Here is an 18,550-nt window from a genome sequence, read left to right on the forward strand (position 1 = left end):
ACATTAAAGGAGCATCAAGTATTGGCTTGGAGACTGATTGAAAGTATGTCCTTGGCATTTTTAATTTTATACTCTAAAGACTAAACTAATAGGCTCACTAAATATATAGCATACTATTGAAGAAATAGCAGATGATGAAGTGCTACTGATTGTTAACCCGGGATAGTTGGAAAGCTTATATTCAGCTGTTTACATTCATACTATCTTTATATTTCATCAACAAGACAAAACAAAAATGACCTCAATAAATTGCAATAAATAAGAGATTTAGTTACTTGGCGTTAGAACTTAGAACCATTAATAGATATTCCAGGAGCTTTCAGAATAATAATTAATTCTACAACTATATGAAATATATTCATCCAATCCTTCAAGCTCCGTTTGATCCAAGGTGATAAACAGTCAAAAATGAGACACAAGAAAAATTTATCTTTTTACAAACAATTAAACTTGGCCTGTACAGGGATCGAACCTGTGACCTTGGCGTTATTAGCACCACACTCTAACCATCTGAGCTAACAGGCCATTTTGCATGAATTGCTGGAAGTCCAGCATATGAAGAAGTGCTAATGATAGTTAACCCGGGAGATTTGGAAAGCTTAATTTCAGAGGTTTACCATGAACTTATAAATATATATTATCAACATGAAGAAACTAATATGACTTTAAAAAAATTACAATACAAAAGAGATTTTCATACTTAGTGTTAGAACTTAGAACCATTAATGTTTTTTCCATGTGTTTTAGCAATAAATAACAATTCATCACCTATCTGCAATTGATTCATTTAATCATTCTATCAGCTTCCCCTTAAAGAAAATATAGAGATACACATGATACAGAAGAAAATACATCTATTTTCAACATTAAAGGAGCATCAAGTATTGGCTAGGAGACTGATTGAAAGTATGTCCTTGGCATTTTTAACTTTATGCTCTAAAGACTAAACTAATAGGCTCACTAAATATATAGCATACTATTGAAGAAATAGCAGATGATGAAGTGCTACCGATTGTTAACCCAGGATAGTTGGAAAGCTTATATTCAGCTGTTTACATTCATACTATCTTTATATTTCATCAACAAGACAAAACAAAAATGACCTCAATAAATTGCAATAAATAAGAGATTAAGTTACTTGGCGTTAGAACTTAGAACCATTAATAGATATTCCAGGAGCTTTCAGAATAATAATTAATTCTACAACTATATCAAATGTATTTATCCAATCCTTCAAGCAGTGTTTGATCCAAGGTGATAAACAGTCAAAAATGAGACACAAGAAAAATTAATCTTTTTTCAAACAATTAAACTTTGCCTGTACAGGGATCGAACCTGTGACCTTGGCGTTATTAGCACCACGCTCTAACCATCTGAGCTAACAGGCCGTTTTGCACAATTTCCTGGAAGTCCAGCATATGAAGAAGTGCTAATGATAGTTAACCCGGGAGATTTGGAAAGCTTAATTTCAGAGGTTTACCATGAAGTTACAAATATATAATATCAACATGAAGAAACTAATATGACTTTAAAAAAATTACAATACAAAAGAGATGTTCATACTTAGTGTTAAAACTTAGAACCATTAATGTTTTTTCCATGTGTTTTAGCAATAAATAACAATTCATCACCTATTTGCAATTGATTCATTTAATCATTCTATCAGCTTCCCCTCAAAGGAAATATAGAGATACACATATACAGAAGAAAATACATCTATTTTCAACATTAAAGGAGCATCAAGTATTGGCTAGGAGATTGATTGAAAGTATGTCCTTGGCATTTTTAACTTTATGCTCTAAAGACTAAACTAATAGGATCACTAAATATATAGCATACTATTGAAGAAATAGCAGATGATGAAGTGCTACCGATTGTTAACCCGGGATAGTTGGAAAGCTTATATTCAGCTGTTTACATTCATACTATCCTTATATTTCATCAACAAGACAAAACAAAAATGACCTCAATAAATTGCAATAAATAAGAGATTTAGTTACTTGGCGTTAGAACTTAGAACCATTAATAGATATTTCAGGAGCTTTCAGAATAATAATTAATTCTACAACTATATCAAATGTATTCATCCAATCCTCCAAGCAGCGTTTGATCCAAGGTGATAAACAGTCAAAAATGAGACACAAGAAAAATTAATCTTTTTTCAAACAATTAAACTTGGGCTGTACAGGGATCGAACCTGTGACCTTGGCGTTATTAGCACCAAGCTCTAACCATCTGAGCTAACAGGCCGTTTTGCACAATTTCCTGGAAGTCCAGCATATGAAGAAGTGCTAATGATAGTTAACCCGGGAGATTTGGAAAGCTTAATTTCAGAGGTTTACCATGAAGTTATAAATATATAATATCAACATGAAGAAACTAATATGACTTTAAAAAAATTACAATACAAAAGAGATTTTCATACTTAGTGTTAGAACTTAGAACCATTAATGTTTTTTCCATGTGTTTTAGCAATAAATAAGAATTCATCACCTATATGCAATTGATTCATTTAATCATTCTATCAGCTTCCCCTCAAAGGAAATATAAAGATACACATGATACAGAAGAAAATACATCTATTTTCAACATTAAAGGAGCATCAAGTATTGGCTTGGAGACTGATTGAAATTATGTCCTTGGCATTTTTAAAATTTTGCTCTAAAGACTAAACTAATAGGCTCACTAAATATATAGCATACTATTGAAGAAATAGCAGATGATGAAGTGCTACTGATTGTTAACCCGGGATAGTTGGAAAGCTTATATTCAGCTGTTTACATTCATACTATCTTTATATTTCATCAACAAGACAAAACAAAAATGACCTCAATGAATTGCAATAAATAGGAGATTTAGTTACTTGGAGTTAGAACTTAGAACCATTAATAGATATTCCAGGAGCTTTCAGAATAATAATTAATTCTACAACTATATCAAATGTATTCATCCAATCCTTCAAGCAGCGTTTGATCCAAGGTGATAAACAGTCAAAAATTAGACACAAGAAAAATTAATCTTTTTATAAACAATTAAACTCGGCCTGTACAGGGATTGAACCTGTGACCTTGGCGTTATTCGCACCACGCTCTAACCATCTGAGCTAACAGGCCATTTTGCACAAATTCCTGGAAGTCCAGCATATGAAGAAGTGCTATTGATAGTTAACCCGGGAGATTTGGAAAGCTTAATTTCAGAGGTTTACCATGAAGTTATACTTATATAATATCAACATGAAGAAACTAATATGACTCTAAAAAAATTGCAATACAAAAGAGATGTTCATACTTAGTGTTAGAACTTAGAACCATTAATGTTTTTTCCATGTGTTTTAGCAATAAATAATAATTCATCACCTATATGCAATTGATTCATCTAATCATTCTATCAGCTTCCCCTCAAAGGAAATATAGACATACACATGATACAGAAGAAAATACATCTATTTTCAACATTAAAGGAGCATCAAGTATTGGCTTGGAGACTGATTGAAAGTATGTCCTTGGCATTTTTAATTTTATACTCTAAAGACTAAACTAATAGGCTCACTAAATATATAGCATACTATTGAAGAAATAGCAGATGATGAAGTGCTACTGATTGTTAACCCGGGATAGTTGGAAAGCTTATATTCAGCTGTTTACATTCATACTATCTTTATATTTCATCAACAAGACAAAACAAAAATGACCTCAATAAATTGCAATAAATAAGAGATTTAGTTACTTGGCGTTAGAACTTAGAACCATTAATAGATATTCCAGGAGCTTTCAGAATAATAATTAATTCTACAACTATATGAAATATATTCATCCAATCCTTCAAGCTCCGTTTGATCCAAGGTGATAAACAGTCAAAAATGAGACACAAGAAAAATGTATCTTTTTACAAACAATTAAACTTGGCCTGTACAGGGATCGAACCTGTGACCTTGGCGTTATTAGCACCACACTCTAACCATCTGAGCTAACAGGCCGTTTTGCATGAATTGCTGGAAGTCCAGCATATGAAGAAGTGCTAATGATAGTTAACCCGGGAGATTTGGAAAGCTTAATTTCAGAGGTTTACCATGAACTTATAAATATATATTATCAACATGAAGAAACTAATATGACTTTAAAAAAATTACAATACAAAAGAGATTTTCATACTTAGTGTTAGAACTTAGAAATATTAATGTTTTTTCCATGTGTTTTAGCAATAAATAACAATTCATCACCTATATGCAATTGATTCATTTAATCATTCTATCAGCTTCCCCTCAAAGGAAATATAGAGATACACATGATACAGAAGAAAATACATCTATTTTCAACATTAAAGGAGCATCAAGTATTGGCTTGGAGACTGATTGAAAATATGTCCTTGGCATTTTTAACTTTTTGCTCTAAAGACTAAACTAATAGGCTCACTAAATATATAGCATACTATTGAAGAAATAGCAGATGATGAAGTGCTACCGATTGTTAACCCGGGATAGTTGGAAAGCTTATATTCAGCTGTTTACATTCATACTATCTTTATATTTCATCAACAAGACAAAACAAAAATGACCTCAATGAATTGCAATAAATAAGAGATTTAGTTACTTGGCGTTAGAACTTAGAACCATTAATAGATATTCCAGGAGCTTTCAGAATAATAATTAATTCTACAACTATATCAAATGTATTTATCCAATCCTTCAAGCAGCGTTTGATCCAAGGTAATAAACAGTCAAGAATGAGACGCAAGAAAAAATTTATCTTTTTTCAAACAATTAAACTTGGCCTGTATAGGGATCGAACATGTGACCTTGTCGCTATTAGAATCACGCTCTAACCATCTGAGCTAACAGGCCATTTTGCATAAACTCCTGGAAGTCCAGCATATGAAGAAGTGCTAATGATAGTTAACCCGGGAGATTTGGAAAGCTTAAATTCAGAGGTTTACCATGAAGTTATACTTATATAATATCAACATGAAGAAACTAATATGACTCTAAAAAAATTGCAATACAAAAGAGATGTTCATACTTAGTGTTAGAACTTAGAACCATTAATGTTTTTTCCATGTGTTTTAGCAATAAATAATACTTCATCACCTATATGCAATTGATTCATCTAATCATTCTATCAGCTTCCCCTCAAAGGAAATATAGACATACACATGATACAGAAGAAAATACATCTATTTTCAACATTAAAGGAGAATCAAGTATTGGCTTGGAGACTGATTGAAAGTATGTCCTTGGCATTTTTAATTTTATACTCTAAAGACTAAACTAATAGGCTCACTAAATATATAGCATACTATTGAAGAAATAGCAGATGATGAAGTGCTACTGATTGTTAACCCGGGATAGTTGGAAAGCTTATATTCAGCTGTTTACATTCATACTATCTTTATATTTCATCAACAAGACAAAACAAAAATGACCTCAATAAATTGCAATAAATAAGAGATTTAGTTACTTGGCGTTAGAACTTAGAACCATTAATAGATATTCCAGGAGCTTTCAGAATAATAATTAATTCTACAACTATATGAAATATATTCATCCAATCCTTCAAGCTCCATTTGATCCAAGGTGATAAACAGTCAAAAATGAGACACAAGAAAAATGTATCTTTTTACAAACAATTAAACTTGGCCTGTACAGGGATCGAACCTGTGACCTTGGCGTTATTAGCACCACACTCTAACCATCTGAGCTAACAGGCCATTTTGCATGAATTGCTGGAAGTCCAGCATATGAAGAAGTGCTAATGATAGTTAACCCGGGAGATTTGAAAAGCTTAATTTCAGAGGTTTACCATGAACTTATAAATATATATTATCAACATGAAGAAACTAATATGACTTTAAAAAAATTACAATACAAAAGAGATTTTCATACTTAGTGTTAGAACTTAGAACCATTAATGTTTTTTCCATGTGTTTTAGCAATAAATAACAATTCATCACCTATATGCAATTGATTCATTTAATCATTCTATCAGCTTCCCCTCAAAGGAAATATAGAGATACACATGATACAGAAGAAAATACATCTATTTTCAACATTAAAGGAGCATCAAGTATTGGCTAGGAGACTGATTGAAAGTATATCCTTGGCATTTTTAACTTTATGCTCTAAAGACTAAACTAATAGGCTCACTAAATATATAGCATACTATTGAAGAAATAGCAGATGATGAAGTGCTACCGATTGTTAACCCGGGATAGTTGGAAAGCTTATATTCAGCTGTTTACATTCATACTATCTTAATATTTCATCAACAAGACAAAACAAAAATGACCTCAATAAATTGCAATAAATAAGAGATTTAGTTACTTAGCGTTAGAACTTAGAACCATTAATAGATATTTTAGGAGCTTTCCGAATAATAATTAATTCTACAACTATATCAAATGTATTCATCCAAACCTACAAGCAGCGTTTGATCCAAGGTGATAAACAGTCAAAAATGAGACACAAGAAAAATTAATCTTTTTTCAAACAATTAAACTAGGCCTGTACAGGGATCGAACCTGTGACCTTGGCGTTATTAGCACCACGCTCTAACCATCTGAGCTAACAGGCCATTTTGCTTAAACTCCTGGAAGTCCAGCATATGAAGAAGTGCTAATGATAGTTAACCCGGGAGATTTGGAAAGCTTAATTTCAGAGGTTTACCATGAACTTATAAATATATATTATCAACATGAAGAAACTAATATGACTTTAAAAAAATTACAATACAAAAGAGATTTTCATACTTAGTGTTAGAACTTAGAACCATTAATGTTTTTTCCATATGTTTTAGCAATAAATAACAATTCATCACCTATATGCAATTGATTCATTTAATCATTCTATCAGCTTCCCCTCAAAGGAAATATAGAGATACACATGATACAGAAGAAAATACATTTATTTTCAACATTAAAGGAGCATCAAGTATTGGCTTGGAGACTGATTGAAAGTATGTCCTTGGCATTTTTACCTTTATGCTCTAAAGACTAAACTAATAGGCTCACTAAATATATAGCATACTATTGAAGAAATAGCAGATGATGAAGTGCTACTGATTGTTAACCCAGGATAATTAGAAAGCTTATATTCAGCTGTTTACATTCATACTATCTTTATATTTCATCAACAAGACAAAACAAAAATGACCTCAATAAATTGCAATAAATAAGAGATTAAGTTACTTGGCGTTAGAACTTAGAACCATTAATAGATATTTCAGGAGCTTTCAGAATAATAATTAATTCTACAACTATATCAAATGTATTTATCCAATCCTTCAAGCAGTGTTTGATCCAAGGTGATAAACAGTCAAAAATGAGACACAAGAAAAATTAATCTTTTTTCAAACAATTAAACTTGGCCTGTACAGGGATCGAACCTGTGACCTTGGCGTTATTAGCACCACGCTCTAACCATCTGAGCTAACAGGCCGTTTTGCACAATTTCCTGGAAGTCCAGCATATGAAGAAGTGCTAATGATAGTTAACCCGGGAGATTTGGAAAGCTTAATTTCAGAGGTTTACCATGAAGTTATAAATATATAATATCAACATGAAGAAACTAATATGACTTTAAAAAAATTACAATACAAAAGAGATTTTCATACTTAGTGTTAGAACTTAGAACCATTAATGTTTTTTCCATGTGTTTTAGCAATAAATAACAATTCATCACCTATATGCAATTGATTCAACTAATCGTTCTATCAGCTTCCCCTCAAAAGAAATATAGAGATACACATGATACAGAAGAAAATACATCTATTTTCAACATTAAAGGAGCATCAAGTATTGGCTTGGAGACTGATGAAAATATGTCCTTGGCATTTTTAACTTTTTGCTCTAAAGACTAAACTAATAGGCTCACTAAATATATAGCATACTATTGAAGAAATAGCAGATGATGAAGTGCTACTGATTGTTAACCCGGGAGAGTTGGAAAGCTTATATTCAGCTGTTTACATTCATACTATCTTTATATTTCATCAACAAGACAAAACAAAAATGACCTCAATGAATTGCAATAAATAAGAGATTTAGTTACTTGGAGTTAGAACTTAGAACCATTAATAGATATTCCAGGAGCTTTCAGAATAATAATTAATTCTACAACTATATCAAATGTATTCATCCAATCCTTCAAGCAGTGTTTGATCCAAGGTGATAAACAGTCAAAAATGAGACACAATATAAACTACTCTTTTTTCAAACAATTATACTTGGCCTGTCCAGGGATCGAACCTGTGACCTTGGTGTTATTAGCACCACGCTCTAACCATCTGAGCTAACAAGCCATTTTGCACAAATTCCTGGAAGTCCAGCATGTGAAGAAGTGCTAATGATAGTTAACCCGGGAGATTTGGAAAGCTTAATTTCAGAGGTTTACCATGAAATTATAAATATATAATATCAACATGAAGAAACTAATATGACTTTAAAAAAATTACAATACAAAAGAGATTTTCATACTTAGTGTTAGAACTTAGAACCATTAATGTTTTTTCCATGTGTTTTAGCAATAAATAACAATTCATCACCCATATGCAATTGATTCAACTAATCGTTCTATCAGCTTCCCCTCAAAAGAAATATAGACATACACATGATACAGAAGAAAATACATCTATTTTCAACATTAAAGGAGCATCAAGTATTGGCTTGGAGACTGATTGAAGGTATGTCCTTGGCATTTTTAACTGTATGCTCTAAAGACTAAACTAATAGGCTCAAAAAATATATAGCATACCATTGAAGAAATAGCAGATGATGAAGTGCTACTGATTGTTAACCCGGGATAATTGGAAAGCTTATATTCAGCTGTTTACATTCATACTATCTTTATATTTCATCAACAAGACAAAACAAAAATGACCTCAATAAATTGCAATAAATAAGAGTTTAAGTTACTTGGCGTTAGAACTTAGAACCATTAATAGATATTCCAGGAGCTTTCAGAATAATAATTAATTCTACAACTATATCAAATGTATTTATCCAATCCTTCAAGCAGTGTTTGATCCAAGGTGATAAACAGTCAAAAATGAGACACAAGAAAAATTAATCTTTTTTCAAACAATTAAACTTGGCCTGTACAGGGATCGAACCTGTGACCTTGGCGTTATTAGCTCCACGCTCTAACCATCTGAGCTAACAGGCCGTTTTGCACAATTTCCTGGAAGTCCAGCATATGAAGAAGTGCTAATGATAGTTAACCTGGGAGATTTGGAATGCTTAATTTCAGAGGTTTACCATGAAGTTATAAATATATAATATCAACATGAAGAAACTAATATGACTTAAAAAAAATTACAATACAAAAGATATGTTCATACTTAGTGTTAGAACTTAGAACCATTAATGTTTTTTCCATGTGTTTTAGCAATAAATAACAATTCATCACCTATATGCAATTGATTCATTTAATCATTCTATCAGCTTCCCCTCAAAGGAAATATAGAGATACACATGATACAGAAGAAAATACATCTATTTTCAACATTAAAGGAGCATCAAGTATTGGCTTGGAGACTGATTGAAAATATGTCCTTGGCATTTTTAACTTTTTGCTCTAAAGACTAAACTAATAGGCTCACTAAATATATAGCATACTATTGAAGAAATAGCAGATGATGAAGTGCTACCGATTGTTAACCCGGGATAGTTGGAAAGCTTATATTCAGCTGTTTACATTCATACTATCTTTATATTTCATCAACAAGACAAAACAAAAATGACCTCAATGAATTGCAATAAATAAGAGATTTAGTTACTTGGCGTTAGAACTTAGAACCATTAATAGATATTCCAGGAGCTTTCAGAATAATAATTAATTCTACAACTATATCAAATGTATTTATCCAATCCTTCAAGCAGCGTTTGATCCAAGGTAATAAACAGTCAAGAATGAGACGCAAGAAAAAATTAATCTTTTTTCAAACAATTAAACTTGGCCTGTATAGGGATCGAACATGTGACCTTGTCGCTATTAGAACCACGCTCTAACCATCTGAGCTAACAGGCCATTTTGCATAAACTCCTGGAAGTCCAGCATATGAAGAAGTGCTAATGATAGTTAACCCGGGAGATTTGGAAAGCTTAAATTCAGAGGTTTACCATGAAGTTATACTTATATAATATCAACATGAAGAAACTAATATGACTCTAAAAAAATTGCAATACAAAAGAGATGTTCATACTTAGTGTTAGAACTTAGAACTATTAATGTTTTTTCCATGTGTTTTAGCAATAAATAATAATTCATCACCTATATGCAATTGATTCATCTAATCATTCTATCAGCTTCCCCTCAAAGGAAATATAGACATACACATGATACAGAAGAAAATACATCTATTTTCAACATTAAAGGAGCATCAAGTATTGGCTTGGAGACTGATTGAAAGTATGTCCTTGGCATTTTTAATTTTATACTCTAAAGACTAAACTAATCGGCTCACTAAATATATAGCATACTATTGAAGAAATAGCAGATGATGAAGTGCTACTGATTGTTAACCCGGGATAGTTGGAAAGCTTATATTCAGCTGTTTACATTCATACTATCTTTATATTTCATCAACAAGACAAAACAAAAATGACCTCAATAAATTGCAATAAATAAGAGATTTAGTTACTTGGCGTTAGAACTTAGAACCATTAATAGATATTCCAGGAGCTTTCAGAATAATAATTAATTCTACAACTATATGAAATATATTCATCCAATCCTTCAAGCTCCGTTTGATCCAAGGTGATAAACAGTCAAAAATGAGACACAAGAAAAATGTATCTTTTTACAAACAATTAAACTTGGCCTGTACAGGGATCGAACCTGTGACCTTGGCGTTATTAGCACCACACTCTAACCATCTGAGCTAACAGGCCATTTTGCATGAATTGCTGGAAGTCCAGCATATGAAGAAGTGCTAATGATAGTTAAACCGGGAGATTTGGAAAGCTTAATTTCAGAGGTTTACCATGAACTTATAAATATATATTATCAACATGAAGAAACTAATATGACTTTAAAAAAATTACAATACAAAAGAGATTTTCATACTTAGTGTTAGAACTTAGAACCATTAATGTTTTTTCCATGTGTTTTAGCAATAAATAACAATTCATCACCTATATGCAATTGATTCATTTAATCATTCTATCAGCTTCCCCTCAAAGGAAATATAGAGATACACATGATACAGAAGAAAATACATCTATTTTCAACATTAAAGGAGCATCAAGTATTGGCTTGGAGACTGATTGAAAATATGTCCTTGGCATTTTTAACTTTTTGCTCTAAAGACTAAACTAATAGGCTCACTAAATATATAGCATACTATTGAAGAAATAGCAGATGATGAAGTGCTACCGATTGTTAACCCGGGATAGTTGGAAAGCTTATATTCAGCTGTTTACATTCATACTATCTTTATATTTCATCAACAAGACAAAACAAAAATGACCTCAATGAATTGCAATAAATAAGAGATTTAGTTACTTGGCGTTAGAACTTAGAACCATTAATAGATATTCCAGGAGCTTTCAGAATAATAATTAATTCTACAACTATATCAAATGTATTTATCCAATCCTTCAAGCAGCGTTTGATCCAAGGTAATAAACAGTCAAGAATGAGACGCAAGAAAAAATTAATCTTTTTTCAAACAATTAAACTTGGCCTGTATAGGGATCGAACATGTGACCTTGTCGCTATTAGAACCACGCTCTAACCATCTGAGCTAACAGGCCATTTTGCATAAACTCCTGGAAGTCCAGCATATGAAGAAGTGCTAATGATAGTTAACCCGGGAGATTTGGAAAGCTTAAATTCAGAGGTTTACCATGAAGTTATACTTATATAATATCAACATGAAGAAACTAATATGACTCTAAAAAAATTGCAATACAAAAGAGATGTTCATACTTAGTGTTAGAACTTAGAACCATTAATGTTTTTTCCATGTGTTTTAGCAATAAATAATAATTCATCACCTATATGCAATTGATTCATCTAATCATTCTATCAGCTTCCCCTCAAAGGAAATATAGACATACACATGATACAGAAGAAAATACATCTATTTTCAACATTAAAGGAGCATCAAGTATTGGCTTGGAGACTGATTGAAAGTATGTCCTTGGCATTTTTAATTTTATACTCTAAAGACTAAACTAATAGGCTCACTAAATATATAGCATACTATTGAAGAAATAGCAGATGATGAAGTGCTACTGATTGTTAACCCGGGATAGTTGGAAAGCTTATATTCAGCTGTTTACATTCATACTATCTTTATATTTCATCAACAAGACAAAACAAAAATGACCTCAATAAATTGCAATAAATAAGAGATTTAGTTACTTGGCGTTAGAACTTAGAACCATTAATAGATATTCCAGGAGCTTTCAGAATAATAATTAATTCTACAACTATATGAAATATATTCATCCAATCCTTCAAGCTCCGTTTGATCCAAGGTGATAAACAGTCAAAAATGAGACACAAGAAAAATGTATCTTTTTACAAACAATTAAACTTGGCCTGTACAGGGATCGAACCTGTGACCTTGGCGTTATTAGCACCACACTCTAACCATCTGAGCTAACAGGCCATTTTGCATGAATTGCTGGAAGTCCAGCATATGAAGAAGTGCTAATGATAGTTAACCCGGGAGATTTGGAAAGCTTAATTTCAGAGGTTTACCATGAACTTATAAATATATATTATCAACATGAAGAAACTAATATGACTTTAAAAAAATTACAATACAAAAGAGATTTTCATACTTAGTGTTAGAACTTAGAACCATTAATGTTTTTTCCATGTGTTTTAGCAATAAATAACAATTCATCACCTATATGCAATTGATTCATTTAATCATTCTATCAGCTTCCCCTCAAAGGAAATATAGAGATACACATGATACAGAAGAAAATACATCTATTTTCAACATTAAAGGAGCATCAAGTATTGGCTTGGAGACTGATTGAAAATATGTCCTTGGCATTTTTAACTTTTTGCTCTAAAGACTAAACTAATAGGCTCACTAAATATATAGCATACTATTGAAGAAATAGCAGATGATGAAGTGCTACTGATTGTTAACCCGGGATAGTTGGAAAGCTTATATTCAGCTGTTTACATTCATACTATCTTTATATTTCATCAACAAGACAAAACAAAAATGACCTCAATGAATTGCAATAAATAAGAGATTTAGTTACTTGGCGTTAGAACTTAGAACCATTAATAGATATTCCAGGAGCTTTCAGAATAATAATTAATTCTACAACTATATCAAATGTATTTATCCAATCCTTCAAGCAGCGTTTGATCCAAGGTAATAAACAGTCAAGAATGAGACGCAAGAAAAAATTAATCTTTTTTCAAACAATTAAACTTGGCCTGTATAGGGATCGAACATGTGACCTTGTCGCTATTAGAACCACGCTCTAACCATCTGAGCTAACAGGCCATTTTGCATAAACTCCTGGAAGTCCAGCATATGAAGAAGTGCTAATGATAGTTAACCCGGGAGATTTGGAAAGCTTAAATTCAGAGGTTTACCATGAAGTTATACTTATATAATATCAACATGAAGAAACTAATATGACTCTAAAAAAATTGCAATACAAAAGAGATGTTCATACTTAGTGTTAGAACTTAGAACCATTAATGTTTTTTCCATGTGTTTTAGCAATAAATAATAATTCATCACCTATATGCAATTGATTCATCTAATCATTCTATCAGCTTCCCCTCAAAGGAAATATAGACATACACATGATACAGAAGAAAATACATCTATTTTCAACATTAAAGGAGCATCAAGTATTGGCTTGGAGACTGATTGAAAGTATGTCCTTGGCATTTTTAATTTTATACTCTAAAGACTAAACTAATAGGCTCACTAAATATATAGCATACTATTGAAGAAATAGCAGATGATGAAGTGCTACTGATTGTTAACCCGGGATAGTTGGAAAGCTTATATTCAGCTGTTTACATTCATACTATCTTTATATTTCATCAACAAGACAAAACAAAAATGACCTCAATAAATTGCAATAAATAAGAGATTTAGTTACTTGGCGTTAGAACTTAGAACCATTAATAGATATTCCAGGAGCTTTCAGAATAATAATTAATTCTACAACTATATGAAATATATTCATCCAATCCTTCAAGCTCCGTTTGATCCAAGGTGATAAACAGTCAAAAATGAGACACAAGAAAAATGTATCTTTTTACAAACAATTAAACTTGGCCTGTACAGGGATCGAACCTGTGACCTTGGCGTTATTAGCACCACACTCTAACCATCTGAGCTAACAGGCCATTTTGCATGAATTGCTGGAAGTCCAGCATATGAAGAAGTGCTAATGATAGTTAACCCGGGAGATTTGGAAAGCTTAATTTCAGAGGTTTACCATGAACTTATAAATATATATTATCAACATGAAGAAACTAATATGACTTTAAAAAAATTACAATACAAAAGAGATTTTCATACTTAGTGTTAGAACTTAGAACCATTAATGTTTTTTCCATGTGTTTTAGCAATAAATAACAATTCATCACCTATATGCAATTGATTCATTTAATCATTCTATCAGCTTCCCCTCAAAGGAAATATAGAGATACACATGATACAGAAGAAAATACATCTATTTTCAACATTAAAGGAGCATCAAGTATTGGCTAGGAGACTGATTGAAAGTATATCCTTGGCATTTTTAACTTTATGCTCTAAAGACTAAACTAATAGGCTCACTAAATATATAGCATACTATTGAAGAAATAGCAGATGATGAAGTGCTACCGATTGTTAACCCGGGATAGTTGGAAAGCTTATATTCAGCTGTTTACATTCATACTATCTTAATATTTCATCAACAAGACAAAACAAAAATGACCTCAATAAATTGCAATAAATAAGAGATTTAGTTACTTAGCGTTAGAACTTAGAACCATTAATAGATATTTTAGGAGCTTTCCGAATAATAATTAATTCTACAACTATATCAAATGTATTCATCCAAACCTACAAGCAGCGTTTGATCCAAGGTGATAAACAGTCAAAAATGAGACACAAGAAAAATGTATCTTTTTACAAACAATTAAACTTGGCCTGTACAGGGATCGAACCTGTGACCTTGTCGCTATTAGAACCACGCTCTAACCATCTGAGCTAACAGGCCATTTTGCATAAACTCCTGGGAGTCCAGCATATGAAGAAGTGCTAATGATAGTTAACCCGGGAGATTTGGAAAGCTTAAATTCAGAGGTTTACCATGAAGTTATAAATATATAATATCAACATGAAGAAACTAATATGACTTTAAAAAAATTACAATACAAAAGAGATTTTCATACTTAGTGTTAGAACTTAGAACCATTAATGTTTTTTCCATGTTTTTTAGCAATAAATAACAATTCATCACCTATATGCAATTGATTCATTTAATCATTCTATCAGCTCCCCCTCAAAGGAAATATAGAGATACACATGATACAGAAGAAAATACATCTATTTTCAACATTAAAGGAACATCAAGTATTGGCTTGGAGACTGATTGAAAATATGTCCTTGGCATTTTTAACTTTTTGCTCTAAAGACTAAACTAATAGGCTCACTAAATATATAGCATACTATTGAAAAATAGCAGAAGATGAAGTGCTATTGATTGTTAACCCGGGATAGTTGGAAAGCTTATATTCAGCTGTTTACATTCATACTATCTTTATATTTCATCAACAAGACAAAACAAAAATGACCTCAATAAATTGCAATAAATAAGAGATTAAGTTACTTGGCTTTAGAACTTAGAACCATTATTAGATATTCCAGGAGCTTTCAGAATAATAATTAATTCTACAATTATATCAAATGTATTTATCCAATCCTTCAAGCAGTGTTTGATCCAAGGTGATAAACAGTCAAAAATGAGACACAAGAAAAATTAATCTTTTTTCAAACAATTAAACTTGGCCTGTACAGGGATCGAAACTGTGACCTTGGCGTTATTAGCACCACGCTCTAACCATCTGAGCTAACAGGCCGTTTTGCACAATTTCCTGGAAGTCCAGCATATGAAGAAGTGCTAATGATAGTTAACCCAGGAGATTTGGAAAGCTTAATTTCAGAGGTTTACCATGAAGTTATAAATATATAATATCAACATGAAGAAACTAATATGACTTTAAAAAAATTACAATACAAAAGAGATGTTCATACTTAGCGTTAGAACTTAGAACCATTAATGTTTTTTCCATGTGTTTTAGCAATAAATAACAATTCATCACCTATATGCAATTGATTCATTTAATCATTCTATCAGCTTCCCCTCAAAGGAAATATAGAGATACACATGATACAGAAGAAAATACATCTATTTTCAACATTAAAGGAACATCAAGTATTGGCTTGGAGACTGATTGAAAATATGTCCTTGCTATTTTTAACTTTTTGCTCTAAAGACTAAACTAATAGGCTCACTAAATATATAGCATACTATTGAAGAAATAGCAGAAGATGAAGTGCTACTGATTGTTAACCCGGGATAGTTGGAAAGCTTATATTCAGCTGTTTACATTCATACTATCTTTATATTTCATCAACAAGACAAAACAAAAATGACCTCAATGAATTGCAATAAAGAAGAGATTTAGTTACTTGGAGTAAGAACTTAGAACCATTAATAGATATTCCAGGAGCTTTCAGAATAATAATGAATTCTACAACTATATCAAATGTATTCATCCAATCCTTCAACCAGTGTTTGATCCAAGGTGATAAACAGTCAAAAATGAGACACAAGAAAAATTACTCTTTTTTCAAACAATTAAACTTGGCCTGTACAGGGATCGAACCTGTGACCTTGGCGTTATTAGCACCACGCTCTAACCATCTGAGCTAACAAGCCATTTTGCCCAAATTCCTGGAAGTCCAGCATGTGAAGAACTGCTAATGATAGTTAAGCTGGGAGATTTGGATAGCTGAATGTCAGAGGTTTACCATGAAATTATAAATATATAATATCAACATGAAGAAACTAATATGACTTTAAAAAAATTACAATACAAAAGAGATTTTCATACTTAGTGTTAGAACTTAGAACCATTAATGTTTTTTCCATGTGTTTTAGCAATAAATAACAATTCATCACCTATATGCAATTGATTCATCTAATCGTTCTATCAGCTTCCCCTCAAAGGAAATATAGACATACACATGATACAGAAGAAAATACATCTATTTTCAACATTAAAGGAGCATCAAGTATTGGCTTGGAGACTGATTGAAGGTATGTCCTTGGCATTTTTAACTTTATGCTCTAAAGACTAAACTAATAGGCGCAATAAATATATAGCATACCATTGAAGAAATAGCAGATGATGAAGTGCTATCGATTGTTAACCCGGGATAGTTGGAAAGCTTATATTCAGCTGTTTACATTCATACTATCTTTATATTTCATCAACAAGACAAAACAAAAATGACCTCAATAAATTGCAATAAATAAGAGTTTAAGTTACTTGGCGTTAGAACTTAGAACCATTAATAGATATTCCAGGAGCCTTCAGAATAATAATTAATTCTACAACTATATCAAATGTATTTATCCAATCCTTCAGGCAGTGTTTGATCCAAGGTGATAAACAGTCAAAAATGAGACACAAGAAAAATGAATCTTTTTTCAAACAATTAAACTTGGCCTGTACAGGGATCGAACCTGTGACATTTGCCGTTATTAGCACCACGCCCTAACCATCTGAGCTAACAGGCCGTTTTGCACAATTTCCTGGAAGTCCAGCATATGAAGAAGTGCTAATGTTAGTTAACCCGGGAGATTTGGAAAGCTTAATTTCAGAGGTTTACCATGAAGTTATAAATATATAATATCAACATGAAGAAACTAATATGACTTTAAAAAAATTACAATACAAAAGAGATGTTCATACTTAGTGTTAGAACTTAGAACCATTAATGTTTTTTCCATGTGTTTTAGCAATAAATAACAATTCATCACCTATATGCAATTGATTCATTTAATCATTCTATCAGCTTCCCCTCAAAGGAAATATAGAGATACACATGATACAGAAGAAAATACATCTATTTTCAACATTAAAGGAGCATCAAGTATTGGCTTGGAGACTGATTGAAAATATGTCCTTGGCATTTTTAACTTTTTGCTCTAAAGACTAAACTAATAGGCTCACTAAATATATAGCATACTATTGAAGAAATAGCAGATGATGAAGTGCTACCGATTGTTAACCCGGGATAGTTGGAAAGCTTATATTCAGCTGTTTACATTCATACTATCTTTATATTTCATCAACAAGACAAAACAAAAATGACCTCAATAAATTGCAATAAATAAGAGATTAAGTTACTTGGCGTTAGAACTTAGAACCATTAATAGATATTTCAGGAGCTTTCAGAATAATAATTAATTCTACAACTATATCAAATGTATTTATCCAATCCTTCAAGCAGTGATTGATCCAAGGTGATAAACAGTCAAAAATGAGACACAAGAAAAA

At 31.7% G+C, this 18,550-nt stretch overlaps 2 non-coding genes across 2 annotated transcripts; both read right to left on the reverse strand.

The window, feature by feature from the left end:
• Window positions 1–7,355: 7,355 nt before the first annotated feature.
• On the reverse strand, window positions 7,356–7,429 carry TRNAI-AAU (transfer RNA isoleucine (anticodon AAU)). Its single transcript has one exon. It is a non-coding gene; the product is annotated as a tRNA-Ile (tRNA).
• Window positions 7,430–16,849: 9,420 nt separating this feature from the next.
• TRNAI-AAU (transfer RNA isoleucine (anticodon AAU)) lies at window positions 16,850–16,923 on the reverse strand. The gene has a single exon. It is a non-coding gene; the product is annotated as a tRNA-Ile (tRNA).
• Between the last annotated feature and the right edge of the window lie 1,627 nt (window positions 16,924–18,550).

The sequence above is a fragment of the Lissotriton vulgaris genome, chromosome 12 (genome assembly GCF_964263255.1).
Source record: "Lissotriton vulgaris chromosome 12, aLisVul1.2, whole genome shotgun sequence".
In the NCBI taxonomy this organism is placed as follows: domain Eukaryota; kingdom Metazoa; phylum Chordata; class Amphibia; order Caudata; family Salamandridae; genus Lissotriton; species Lissotriton vulgaris.